The sequence below is a fragment of the Dermacentor silvarum genome, chromosome 3, assembly GCF_013339745.2.
Source record: "Dermacentor silvarum isolate Dsil-2018 chromosome 3, BIME_Dsil_1.4, whole genome shotgun sequence".
NCBI lineage: Eukaryota > Metazoa > Arthropoda > Arachnida > Ixodida > Ixodidae > Dermacentor > Dermacentor silvarum.
In genome coordinates, this window is record NC_051156.1 from 890951 (window position 1) to 905443 (window position 14493).

The 14493-nt window shown below is 44.7% G+C and overlaps 1 pseudogene; it reads left to right on the plus strand.

Moving 5' to 3' along the window:
* The first annotated feature begins 6633 nt into the window (after nucleotides 1–6633).
* LOC119443681 (uncharacterized) lies at nucleotides 6634–7399 on the plus strand (annotated as a pseudogene).
* The last annotated feature ends 7094 nt before the right edge of the window (nucleotides 7400–14493 follow it).

The following is a 14493-nucleotide window of genomic DNA, read 5'->3' on the forward strand; positions in this document are numbered from 1 at the left end:
GTCATTCAATCGCATTAATTCCGTCCTAGTCATTCCAGTGTCATCCTGCTCTCGTCATAATCATTCATTTGTCATGTGTAGGAACATGTTTGAGCGCCAGAGCTTTATGTTGAGCTAAGCGTTTCCCACCGAAAATATCTCTAACTTGGCCATCTTTTCTACACTTCCAAAAGGTCCGTAAACAAGCGCTAACATCAATGAAAGCTTCGCTTTAACCGATCCCCACAGCGCATGGAATATGCTTTTTTTTCTCTTTCTTTGAAGAGACAAGAAAAGCGGCCTTTCCTGCGCTCTTGCCCCCGACTGCAGCCATGGTGCCAGACTGCCTCATCTTAGCGGGGATGCTTCTCAGCGAACTAAGGCAAAGGTATTTCAAACCACTTTCCGCAGAATTCTCAGGCGAACTCGAATACAACAAGAGTGACTCACCCATCGTGCCCAGATCAACCATCGAAGGCAGGGAACGTGTTTCTGGCACAAAGAAAAGGAAATCACCTGTTATCGATTCTCGTGACGCTCTAAATAGCGTACAATGCACAAATTATGAAGTTGAGCGCAATGAAGCTCCATGCGGGGTATGCACTACTCAAGTTCTAAATCACATGCGAAATTTTGAAAATTTCCAAGTTATGCAACTATGAGTAGAGGTCAATGCTAACTGTGAAAAAAGGAGATTCAATTCCAGCTGGCATCGACGTTTATGCGAAGTGTGCTTGGGTCGGTAGAGAATGTTTGCTATCAACGAAAGCCAAGGCAGCCTGTGTGATTGACGAAGCGCTTTTCATAAAATGTTGGATAAAACGTGCGTTGCTAAACCATCTGTCGCGGTGCATGACTCGGAGAAAGAGCATCTGGATGCACATCAGTGAGTGACCAGTGCGTTGCTGCCTCTTACTTATGCCTTTGATTTTTAATTTGTTGCCATGTATTCGTCAGAAAGTACGTATTTGTGTTATTGTAGTAAACACTGAGTTAATAGACATCGCTGTGTTCGTCTTGCTTGCCGCTGTACAGAGTCTTTTTTCGTGCTGCTCGTCTCAAGAATGGAATAGCAAGTCACTCAACAAACCACACTCCTGAACCTTATTTGCGGGATTGCACTTTCATGCTTTAGTGCAAACAACCGTGTTTGCCATTTTCTAGCGCGTGGATGTTACTGTACTGGCATCAGCACTTTCACGAGAAAGCTACACATTTTCTAAATGACGGATAATGCGCGGAGAGTGTTCATGCAACGTTATCGAACATGAAAAATGTATGAGCCACGAAGAGGGCAGGAAGTATACGAGAACTATCTCGAACGAGAGCCTGGATGCTCATACCCGGTCGTTTTTAGAGTGAAAACATCATATGCTAAAGCCTTACCTGCAAATCTTCTTCGCGGACGAGTTTCTCACATATATCGATTCCATCACATACGCTTCTTAGAAACTGCAACAAGTGTACAAAAGTCAATCATGGAACAGCAGAAACTTGCGTGCGACATGTGTTCTGTTTTGTTATTTATTCTGTTATTGCGCCTCTAACTGTTCGTGCAGTGAAGCTTTTACATGGATCTAAACCTAACGAAGCATTGCAAAGATTAAATACGATTTTATGATTTTTTTCTACTTAATTTATGCGTGACTCCTTTATTTCGATTCGACTACCGTCGTTTGTATGATGATGGCCACCATGAAATGATGAAAAGAAGCTGCCCACTTTCTCTAATGCTATTCGCTTAGAAATTACGCTGCTTAAAAATGCGTGACACTGACAACCTTCGAGATGTTCACAGTCCCAAACAGTGATATGAACAAGGTTATTCAGTTTGCACTACGACAGAAGATAGATTTGCTCCTTCTGAAAGCAAATGAAAAAAAAAAAAAAAACTGAGAGACGACCCTAATTCTTGACTTAGGTGTCTCCTAGCGGCACTCGCACTTGGGCGTTGGTGTACCCTGGTGTGTTGTTTGGAGTAACCTTGTGTTTTCCTTGTGTTAAATGTGAGTTATGAAAGGGTTGTGTTACTAGCCGATGTCATTGCGCCGGCTAGGGCGGCTCGGTTTCCTCCTCGCCCGCCGCTCCATACACGAAGAGGAGAAGAAGGTGCGCGTTGAGGTATCCTGGCGTGATGACTACGATTATTTATTGGTATTCCCTTTGAAGCTGGCGGTCAACTAGCCTGCTTACAAATGCCTAGCCTGCATGTTTTAGCACATAGCTCGTAGGCGCCCGTTCGTGCGGCGAGCGTCAGCGTTCCCGGCGTAACCGAGCGATTGAACACAGCGAAAGAGCGCTATAGTTTCGACAGTGTCAGCATCAGTATCTAAAAGAACTAAAAAATCACCTACAAACCTAAGAACTTTTTCCACGAGTGACGGAGGGCGTTTGGAAAGTGCACGGCCGTGAGTGGCTAGCAAGATGTCACTCAGCACGGGCACTATACATGAACCAATGCAAACTCCGTCCCTTTGTAGGTACGTCTTCCCGCCGTGCACTTTTCAAACGCCTTCCGTCTTTCGTGGAAAAAAGTTTTTAGGTTTGTAGATGATTTTTTAGTTCTTTTAGATACTGACGCCGACACTGTCGAAACTAGCTGCCGTGATGCTTTATCGCTGTTTACAAAATGTCCTCATCCATTTATCTTAAACCAAGAGCTGCCAGTTGCCGACTCAATTAGATTTTTAGACCTCAGACTCATTTTTAGGAACAACCAGCTGTGCTGGAAGTATAAACCCAGAACTTGCAAAGCTCTTTTACCTTTTAACTCAGCCCATTCAAAGCTCAGCAAGCAAGGAATCGTTAGCCTGATTCCTAATTCACTAATTCCTTTTCAAGGTCTTGTCACCACTTAATGGAAACCAGTTTCGCCCCATTCGCGCGTTGGTCGCGCCGACTGCGCCAACCCACAGTGCATTTCGCGCGAAGAAATTAAGGCGCCCACGCCATTTCGCCGACGGTCGCACACAGCCGTTCAAAGCAGCGCGCGGGCTTGGGATCATTCTGCGCATGCTCCGAAGATACGAGCCGATGGCGCGCGTGTCGGACTATAGAAGGGATGGTGTTTCGGCTGGCGCAGCGCAACCGGCGTAGCGTGCTGGCCGTGAACGACGCTGGACCGCACGCCTGATAACGTCGGACTATAGGCACCCTGCATTGCAGTTTGCGCGCGATCTATGCGCCACTACAAGTGAAGCTTAGGGACGGCCAGTGTCAAAACCAGCAAAACTGGAATGACGCTGTATACATTCGCCGTGATACTTTCGATCGCTTATCACGAAAGAAGACTGTAAGAGTTGTAAAAATATCAAAGTGCGCATGCTCTGCATATGATAGCACGCGTTCGCAATCGATATGAGCAGCTGGAACAATTGTGAGCTTGATATCGTCAAAGCGCAGGGCACACCTCTCAAACGAGCGACGATAAGGAAGCCGTTGTCATTCGGAATGTCGTATCATTTTCATCGCCTCTCTAGCGGCCGGCGCCGGCAATACTGGGGTGAAACATGAAATGTCGTAGCGCAATCTGAACAGTGAACGGTGCCCATAAACGGGCCTTTACGAAGCATTTACTTGCCGGCGCAGCGCCCTTGCGTATTGCGTACGCAGCAGTAGCGGACGCTAAATTAAAACTGTTTCTTGTTCACATGCTGCCGGTCGCACTAGATGGCACCGCCTGTGCTTCCATGAACGAAATGCGACTACGTCGAGTGGTCCCTTCTGCAGGTATTATTACGCTGTCACGTTTCCTTGTATCTTATGCCAAACATGCGGAGTGACGGCCTACGGCAATGTTCAAAACAAGTAAGTAAGAGCGAGCAGGTAATGTAGAAATCAGTGGGGAAATTTTCCCGGCAGCCGCATCGGCACAGGGATAGGGCAGTCGTGTCGTCGCAGCGTGACAAGACAAAACTGACCTAGAATTTCCCCAGGCAGTCATCTGAATGATGCGCATCATTTCGTAGTAACGACGTGGTGTTGAGTGTGAGCACTCAATACTGCTGGCAATCCTAGCACTGCTCAGCGGCTGCGGTCGTCTTGGCGCCATTACGGTAAATGCGACAACGCTGCGGCGACAGGAACTGCTTCGGAAGGCGGCGCAACGTAAACTTATGAGGCAAGCAAACTACTGCAGGTGGCGGCACCAGGTGTGCTGATGACGTTCCGATCCGAAGCCACGGCTGCTCCACAGTTCTGGCTTACTAAAGATGTGCCTAGCGCGGGCCCGATTGCACACGTCACGTGGTCACAGAGACGCGCTCGTGCCACTGCTCGCGCGTTCGTCGTCGTCGTCTTCCACAGCTGGTGAAAACATTGCTGCTGGCTTGAAAGCGATCGTCTTACGCGAAAAACGGACGGACTTTCGGACAGATTTCTCGTTGGGTAACCATATAAATGCTTACGCATTTAAAACCGTCCGAATTCCTGCTGACGTCTTTGCTCCCGCCGACACGCCGCCGACGCAGCCATCGGTGGGCCGTCTACAAACTGTCGGCGTCAGGTGCAGTGTGACAGGAGAGCCGATACTATTGACCCTTTTCGCGAAGCAGTTTGTTCTAGAGGAACGAGATGGCGCTATCGGAGGCGCGCCATTGCTTGCCTCAGGCGCAATTCTGCTCGAATCCGAAACCACATCCGCTGCTACCTTGCTACCATGAGATCAGCAGTCGGACCGCTAACGCACTGTGCTCCGTTCAAGCTGCGAAATGTGTAATGGTAGAGGCAAGACGTGTGCAGTAGTTGGCTGCAAGAACAGCGACTGGCACATAAAAATATGGAATGAATCTGTGTGCGAAGTTCACGGACCGCTACTGCACAAGGACTGTCCGTGTTGCCGACCATTCGCGATGCACGGCTTCCCACAAGGATTAAAAAATGCCGTCGTCCGCCAGCGTTGGATCGCAAATCTTCAACGAAAAAAGTTCGACCCCGGAACGTGGACAAGAGTGAGTACCGCTCGTTACAGTGACCAAAGGTATAGCGGCGCCGCTACCGGCATGGTAAGTTTCACGCCGCGTATGACCGGAACCGCGACTTCAGCCTAATTTGCACAGTTTATTTTGTAATGTCGCTTACTGTCACAGCTGAGAATAAGCATTAATATGTCTTCGTTCACGACACAACACGTCCGCTCGAAATGGTTGCCGTTTGCAGTCATCGGCACCTTCATTTCGCCTATCAACAAATAGAAATTCGCCTGGCAAAATCCGTGAACGTCGTTGCTTTTTCTGTAGCTCTGCTTCTGTAAAAAAATGTCAGTTAAGTACTGCGCCGCCAACGAATGACACGCAAGTTTTAGTGCTCAGCCTTCACGGCATATTGAGTAATTATGACGCGTAAGCGTCTCGATCAAGACACGGTGCGAGTCACTTTCCGAGTACCATATCCAACACTTACCACGGTTGTGAAGCAGCCCAATACTACTGATCGAGTACACCACTAAATGAGTCCACACGCTCAAATTATTCAACACATCAAATAATCTGACAGCTGCTCTCCCTTATTGATAACAGACAAGACTGCTTTCTTGCTTCGCCGTTGCTATTCGATAACAAATTAGGATTAAGAAAACCACTAAGTAAACAACAATTCCAATTTATTTAACAAATAGCCTAAAAGCTTGTGAGTGCCAATAAAACACTGCAGGTTTATTCAAGTCTCTATGTACTTCCTTTCACAGGTGTGTTCGGTCCATTTTGTTGATGGATGTCCCACAAAAAATAACCCATACCCAACACTGCACCTTGGAACACCGGTAATGTGTAATTCTTCATTCATGCTCTCTCGCCATAACTCCTGCTGTATTGAATATATATGTTTTCTTTTTCTGTATTTAAAATTTAGACTATCCATCACAAAGGAAGAAGGCAGTTAAAGCGCCCTGCAGCCTGCATGCAAAAAGCTGAGACTACGGTCACCATATGCCCAGCGACAGCTGACACCAGCACTGAACAGCAGACAGCAATGGACGAGCAAGATGAAGGCGACAGTGAACCCTGCTACAGTTACAGTTACATACCAAATAGGTACATTGCTTATGCCACCAATAGCATGTCATTGCTTTTACGCACAGAACTGTTCTTTAGAACTCATTAAAAAATATAGAATCTGCGTTAATGTCGAATCTAGTGGATATACTCTTGACTATCTACAGAAACAGCCAAAATTGCTTTGGTCTGTTCAATGCTAGCATTATTTGTGACCAAGTTACAAGCTTTTTTGTACAATTCCTGCTTATGATAGTTAATGAGAGGTTACTGCAAGTAAAGATTTTCTGTTTACTACCACCTGTCTCATTAGCACAAGAGATTTAGAGCCTTTATGCTAGTAAAGTTACATGCTCATTATTATTCTAAAGTTTTTAAATTGTAAGTATTGTAAACTGAGTTCTGTTGTATCTGCAAACTTCACTACACAGGCTGACAGAGGCAGAGGAAACACCAAAGAGCTGCTCGGCCTGCGGCTGCAAATGCCAGTTTCTGGTGACATCGGACAAGGAAGTTCAAGCCACAGCACAATTATCTGAACACACATACAGCAAACATCCAAAACAGTCTTCTGTGACAGCGAACAGGGCTCGTCAAACAGCATTTACTGTCTACTCGACTCTCACTTAAAGCTCCTTCAGGTTTTTTACAGGGCTTTCAAAGGATGTGTTTGATGAATTGGTGAGGTCTCTAGAAGCAACTGCTGAGCAGAACTCATTTGTTTTACCCTTCCAAGATCAGGGTGCTGCTGACACTTATGAGGCTGCGCTTAGGGCTGCTACTTAATGACCTCAGTTTCCGCTTCGGTATTTCCACAGCTCTAGTGAGCAGGATTTTCTGCACTATAGTGTCAGCTCTTGCTCACTTTTCTAGAAAATATCTGGTGTTCTGGCTGGCAAGAGAAACAAGTAGAAGAACATTTTTGAGGACTAGCATTTTTGAGGACTATCCGCTAGCAACATGCATCATCGATTGCTTTGAGATTTTTGCTGAGAAACCGGGCAACGTGCTACGGAGAAATCAGACCTACAGTCATTATAAATCCCAAAACACTGCTCGTCATTGCACCCAATGGGTTTGTGATGTTCATTTCCAAGCCATATGGTGGACGTGCAAGCGATCGGTTCATCACATTGGACAGTGGCTTTACAAGGTTTCTGACACCAGGTGATGAGATCCTGGCTGACAGGGGTTTCACAATAGGCGACGGTTTACCAATGGGAGTAAATCTAAGGTTACCGAGCTTTTCAAAAGGCAGACAACAAATAAGTGGCCCTAAGCTAGTAAAGTCAAGGCGCCTAGCAAGGCTCCGCATCCATGTTCAGCGGTCTATAAGACGACTTAAATGCTTCAGGATACTGAAGTATTTTCCCGCAAGATGTACTGACTGCTGTAGCCGGGCTGTGCAATCTTCAGCCTCCTTTAATTAAGGACAGAGTGATTTCTGCACCTTCAAACTAAATAAAATAAATCCTCATTTTCAGACAGGACATCAAAGAATAATAAGCAGGCAGGCCCTGCCATCATAAAAATGAGTAGAACAGCACAAGTCACAGGCATGTTGGAAAACAATTACTGCTAAGTCCTGAAACACCTTTCTCAGTTCGTGCACAATAGTTCTTTTACGACAAAACTCTGTTAACACTTTCAGATGCAATGTACGCAAAGACAGTGCATCAACAGCAAAAGCACTGACGAAAGTAATATTTAAAATGGGTTGCATATATCTCGAGACACTTGCGATTGGAATTGTGCTGCAATTTAACATGTGCAAAATGTTTTAAGTAAAATGAGTGGGAAGGTAGATGGTTAGGTGTTTTTGCTTGGTGTCAGTATGTAGTTGTATGTAGTGGGTTGACTTCTTTCAATGTGTTTCACAATGTCATGCACCAGGCATAATTTTCAAGCGGCTGAACGAGTGCTTTTCAATACACGAAATAGTTGATGTACGCACATATGGTGTTCCTGTAGCGACTTTTCGCGTGGAGTCCACATTCTGTAATCTTGACAAAACTCACTACAGAACTGAAAATTCTTAATCTTTTCTGCAGCTGTACACTTTCTATGATTCTGAGGAGACAAGAAATGTGGCGAAAGAAAGTTTTCAATCAATAGGTTAAAGTGGCATCTGAAAGGGTTAAGATTAATTATCTGATCAGCTGAAAGTTCCATGCAGCTATATTTGTTTCTAATCAATTACCTTGTGATAATAGGAATCTGTTTTTAACGTCCCTTGACATTTCTTTTGAAACAAATTTTTTGTACTTTTAAAGAAGTGTATGCATACTGTTGCTTAGCTTGTGATGTAAACAACTGAAGAAACAGGTGTTGGTTGTGTTCACTATGTAACAATAAAGTTACTACAGATAAGCATGAAGTCTCCGCATTTATTTTCCAAGACTCCTCAAGGGTCATCCAAATTTAGTGTGCACTGTAATTGAAAGCACTGAGTCACTTGCATGAAATGTAGCACTTTCACTGAGCCCTGTCAGTGAGAGCAGGCAGCAGGTGAGCAAAATAAAAGTGCTCCAACTGCGGAACATATGTTTCTAGGAACTCTTTGTCGTAGAGCACCTCAACAACATAGGCCTCCCCTGGTGACCATACGACAAAGTCGCAACGCTCCTTTTGACAGCAGTACATCTGGAGCTGCACCTGAAAATAATATTTGTTCTTCCCCTTCTTGCTTAGACTCAGTGTGCCGTCTACGCTGATGACATCATACTGTCCACTGTTGAAAAGTTCCTTAACGCTCCCATGTTTCTCCAAAGTCTGGGGAGGGGGGCACTTTATCTCGATAATTGTTGGCGAGTCAGCAATTACGCCATCAGGGCTTGCCCCCAACCATGATGTTTCTGGCCTGACAACCAAGCCAACCTCCTGGACCTTGGTGGCTTTTAACTGCTCGTACCACCGACGAGCTTTGGGCTCATATATTTGCCCATGGCTTCAAAAAAAGAAAAAAACAGGTACCATTATTACATCACCAAACATTTCGTCATAACAGATTGACATTCACTTCACAATGAATGTTTCCAGTCTTTTCTTCATTTGGTGATGTAGCATGCATAATTCCCAGCACATTAGAAATAGCTCCAGCAGCAGACGGCACAATTTCACAACACGATTTTGAGCACAACCATCTGTGCTGTTAAGAGTCCCCTTCAACACCAGGTGACAACTCCCCAACCACCTCCCCCCCCCCTTTTTAAGCTTCCCACATTTTCTTTTTTGAAATCAATTCCATGCCCTTTATTTTTCTTTAGATGAAAGGAAGGAGCATTCACTAAAAGCTACTACATTTAAGAGCTTGAGACGATGTATGCTTCCTCAACATTTCGAAATTAAGCATTAAGAGACAGGTAAATATAGCCATATTAGAAAGCGAAAGTGCACTGGTCACGAGGAAGAGGTACACTATAAAGAAAGAAAAGTCGAACAGAATTACTATATCCTACATATATATGCACAACTTTCTCGGGTGCCAAACACAACAAACAAGGGCAAACGAATGCTACCAAACACAAGCACCATACACAATACGTTACACATGCTGCAGTGTAATAAAACCTTTCCAAGAAAACTCGAAAATAGGAAAATGCACCTTTTGCATTGAACGTATACGTGACAAATGTCTCGTAGCTCTCTTAGTGGTATCGTCGTTATGTCGTTACCTTGATTCTGAAATGCATTTAGCAATGTAGCAAGCTGGTAACGTATCGTCTGCTTTCCATACGATGGCAACGACTGACAGCCCACCAGTTAGGATTGCAGGTAGCATACATAATATCATTATTTCGAACCTTGCAAGAGTTTGTTGTGTTTTTCTTTTTTGTATTTAGTGCATAGAGCGAGATAGTTTGAAATCATAAAATGAAACCACAGTTGCAATGCGCATTTTCTTCAAGAAGTCAGCAGTAAGGCACTTGACACACTAAGCAAATGACATGCTTTTCAAATTAAGAGCTTATTTTTGTTTTCAACTGTTGTCGTCGACCAGACAATTTCACTGTAACTAAACATGGAAGAGAAAAAAAGTTGTTCAATATAACATTGACTGAAATAGCAACTTGCAGGCAGTACGGCTGCATAAAACCGACAGTGCGAGACAATTTGTTGACGACAACGTTCTCACATGGGCATCCTAAGACAATGCATCATAAAAATAAACATTTAGTGTCTTCATTGTTGTTCTACCCTATTGTTACTCTCCAAATTTCAGCCAGTATTTATGCATACACAGCATAGGCCATGAGTATGTCGACTCATACTTGCCCCACACTCATTTCACAGGGACGAGGTAGAGCGCTAATGAGTGGCGAAGGTTGTGATTGGACAGGAATGTAAACAATAGTGGGTAAGAGTGCAGTGAATTGGCATCCAAGAACAGGAGTGAGTGTGAACGAAAGTCAGTGCCCAGCGATTTTAACGTGATAGTCTGAGTGCATGGCTGCCAGTGCTTTTTGTGCCACTGGAGAGCTTTGCGTGCCCTCTATAGGACCGAATGCGAGCATAATGGGTCACAAAGGATTTGCTTTCATCGTATACCACAATACCCTCGGTGTTCGCAGTGCCCAATGGTGGTGTGAAAAGTGCCGGCAGACATGCGCTCCGACAATCATGTTTGAATCGCTTAGCACTGTGCATTGCCTGTAAAGATATCAGTGAGTAAGTATCATCAGTGAGTAAGTATGACTGAGTATTGGCTTATTCTACCAACCTATGGTACACAGATATTTTTTGCATGACTTGTATTTCACACGGACATTTTCGAGTCGCTTTAGTTCCACTAACAGCTTCAACGCAAAGCAGCAAAAGCAAGTGAACCTTAATGAGACTATACAAGTTTGCCTCATTGCGTGTCCAAATACAGTCATTATTTCATGTATAATTGACGTACGGGCGAACAATGCATTAAAGAACGTGAAATGCTCAGGACAACTGTAAGGACGTATAATGCTAAGGTATTCAATATTCATTCATTCAGTTTATTCACCAGACAGTACTGGATGGCTACCTAGGCTAAAAGCTGTGTAGACAGCTTGACAGAGGCCCAGGTAGCCGTTACAAGGCAGATACAACAAACAATATCCTACATATAGATGCACAACTAGAGATACATATATGCACAACTAGAGATAATCTAGAGATTCCTTAGCACAACAAAAAATAATGTCTCGGGGCAACATGTCTAAAAGATAGGCCTCTGCAGGTTTGTGTTTTATTGTGTAGTGTAACAGGGAGCAGCCCACAGATGCAAGAGGTCCATCTAGTTCTTTTCCTCGTTTTTCTGCATCCCGTTCCTGTCAATAATTTGTGAACAACAAAAGGGATAATAAATGTGGTGTTTAACAACGAGTAGCTTAGCAACATAAATACGCTGACCTTTTCAGTCTTGCTTACCGCTCTAAATTAAAAAAAAATTTGGAAAACATTTGCACCATTGTTTAAGTTTAATTGAAATGTGTATCTCTGAAACACACATCCACAGCTAAATAAGTTGCCTTAAATACATGTGCTGCATCTCACGAGTGCCTCGCAGCAATCTGTAGGCTATGGCTGAGCAGCATTGCGCACGGTCAGTGCCTAGGAGGGAGATACCCAGTAATATCAAGCTGAGGACTCGTTCTGCTTCAATATGTTCAGGTGTATGTATGCCTTGAGAGGGACAATAGCTGCCTGCAACAAGTGATATCCTCTTCCCTGCACCCAAAACACCACCTAACCAAGCTGAAAGTATGCACTGATGATGATGATGATGTATGGTGTTTAATGGCGCAAGGGCCAGGTATGGCCAAAGAGCGCCAGGCCAGTGTGTTCATGAGTTGACAATGGAGCAATGAATTGCGAAAGGTAGATGTGTCGTGGCTGTAAAGGGCCTAAAAAACAATCGCTGTAAAATGCGTAAAATATATATGTAATAAAATTATGGCAATGGCTAATAAGGTGCACTATGAACACGAAAGAACAAATTGCAAGATAATGAAGATAAACGAAAATTTATCACTGATAAACTTTTCAAACAGCACTGCTGCCTTGACAGACCCTTTGAAACGCAAGGGCCTGGAGGCGCGTGCTATGCAAAACTACTATCGCGGCGACATCCTCTGGAGAGAGGATGCGCTACGAAACTATTGGGCAAATAACATGCAATACTACATCGCTCAGAAAATCCAGGACAGCTTTAGTGCTAAAGAGAGGTTTGTCGCCCAGAAACATAGCGGGATGGAGTGGGAGACAGTACCGGTACGCTAGGGGAAAGTGCCTTTTTCTCTCTGTTTCGGCTTCCCTGCACTCCACGAGGACGTGGAGCACGGTAAGCCTCTCTTCACATCTACCACAGGTTGGCAGGTCATTTCCAGTTAAGAGGAAATTGTGGGTGCCGTATGTATGTCCTATTCTCAGACGAGAGAATAGGACATTTGTTCTTCGTATTTTCGTAACGGGATGCCAGGGACCTATCTGTGGCTTAACTAAGTGGAGCTTATTGTTCGTTTCGGCATCCCACAAGCGCTGCCAGTGGCTTCGAAGTTTCTTTTTCAAGTAGGGCTTGAGATCGCTGGCAGGGATAGAAGCGGTAGGGTTAAGGGCTCCCGATGTAGTTGATGTGGCCATTTGATCAGCCAGAACATTGCCCTCGATGCCTCTATGGCCAGGCACCCAGCATATAATGATATGCTGGTTAGACATGTATGCCTTGCACAGAGCAGAATACAGTTCAATAAGTACAGGGTTTGTGTGTCTATTTAGAGTCATGATGGCTTTTACGACGCTTAGGGAGTCTGTAAATATTATTGATCTTTTGAGTTTCGATTTGCCTATACTCTTTACAGCCGATAAAAGTGCATAGGCCTCAACCGTAAAAATGATTGTTTCCGGGTGCAGTACATCGGACTCGGAGAACGATGGGCCGACTACTGCATAAGATACCCCTGCATGTGACTTGGAAGCGTCAGTGTAAAACTGAGTGCATGAAGAGTACTTGAACTGGATTTCTAGAAAATGCATCCGGATATGTGCCTCTGGAGCGTCTTTTGTGACTTCTACAAACGAAGTATCACACTCTATGAGTTGCCACGGCCACGGTGGCACTGGCTTTGCTGGGGCCATCAAAGTATTTTGAAGTAGTGGGATGTCCATTTCTTCACTAATTTTCCTTACACGTAATGAGAAGGGTTCTCTTGCTGTCGGCCGGTTATTAAAGAGTGTAGCACTGGTCATATCATTTACGGTTGAGAAGGACGGATGTTCCGGGTTTGAATTTGCTTTCAGGAAATAGGTGAGGCTTAAGGATGAACGTTGAATGTCAAGCGACCACACGTCCGCCTCTACATACAGGCTTGCCACAGGACTTGTCCTGAAGGCACCAGTGGCTAGGCGGATGCCTAGATGGTGTACAGGATCCAGCATCCTCAGGGTGCTTGGCGTTGCGGAATGGTACACTATGGCGCCGTAATCTAATCTTGTGAGTATGAGGCTCTTATGCAAATTCAAAAGACACTTTGTGTCACTACCCCAAGCGGTGCGTGACAACACTTTTAGAATATTCATTGTTTTCATGCACTTGTTTCTTACATACCGTATGTGTGCCATAAATGTAAGCTTTGTATCTAGAATCACACCTAAAAATTTATGTTCTGTTTTTACGGCCACCCGTTCTCCCTGCAACTCAATGTCAGGATCGGGGTGCAGACCCCTCTTTCTGGAGAACAGTACGCAGGTGGTGTTTTGTGGGTTAAGGCTAAACCCATTCTCGTCTGCCCACTTCGACACCTTGTTCAGACCAAGTTGAATCTGCCGCTCACAGACTGCAAGATTGCAGGAGGTGAAAGCTATCTGTACATCATCGACGTATGTACAATAAAACATGTTTCTTGGGATATACAGACGCAAAGAACTCATTTTTATGATCAAGAGAGTGCAACTGAGCACCCCGCCCTGTGGCACTCCAGTTTCCTGCACAAATGGTCTTGATAAAGCATTTCCCACACGAACACGGAAAGTGCGATCAGATAAATAACTTTCGACGACATTTAACATGCAACCACGTATACCAACGTGTGAGAGGTCTCTAAGTAGTCCAAAACGCCACGTGGTATCATAGGCTTTGTCTATATCAAGGAATACAGACAGAAAGAACTGTTTGCGGACAAAAGCTTCACGGATTTGCGTCTCAATACGTATCAAATGGTCGACGGTGGATCGACCTTCTCGAAACCCGCATTGGTACGCGTCAAGCAGTTTGTTTGCTTCGAGGAAATGGATTAGTCGGCGGTTTATCATTTTTTCGAACAGTTTGCAGAGGCAGCTTGTTAGTGCTATAGGGCGGTAACTCGAAGCAGACGATGGGTCCTTGCCCTGTTTCAGTATAGGAACGACAATGGCCTCTTTCCAGGCAGAGGGGATCTCGCCGGAGCTCCATATAGCATTGTATAGGGAGAGGAGAGTTTTCTTTGTTTCATGGGGAAGGTGTTTCAGCATTTGATAAGCTATGCGGTCAGAGCCTGAGGCAGACTTATTGCAA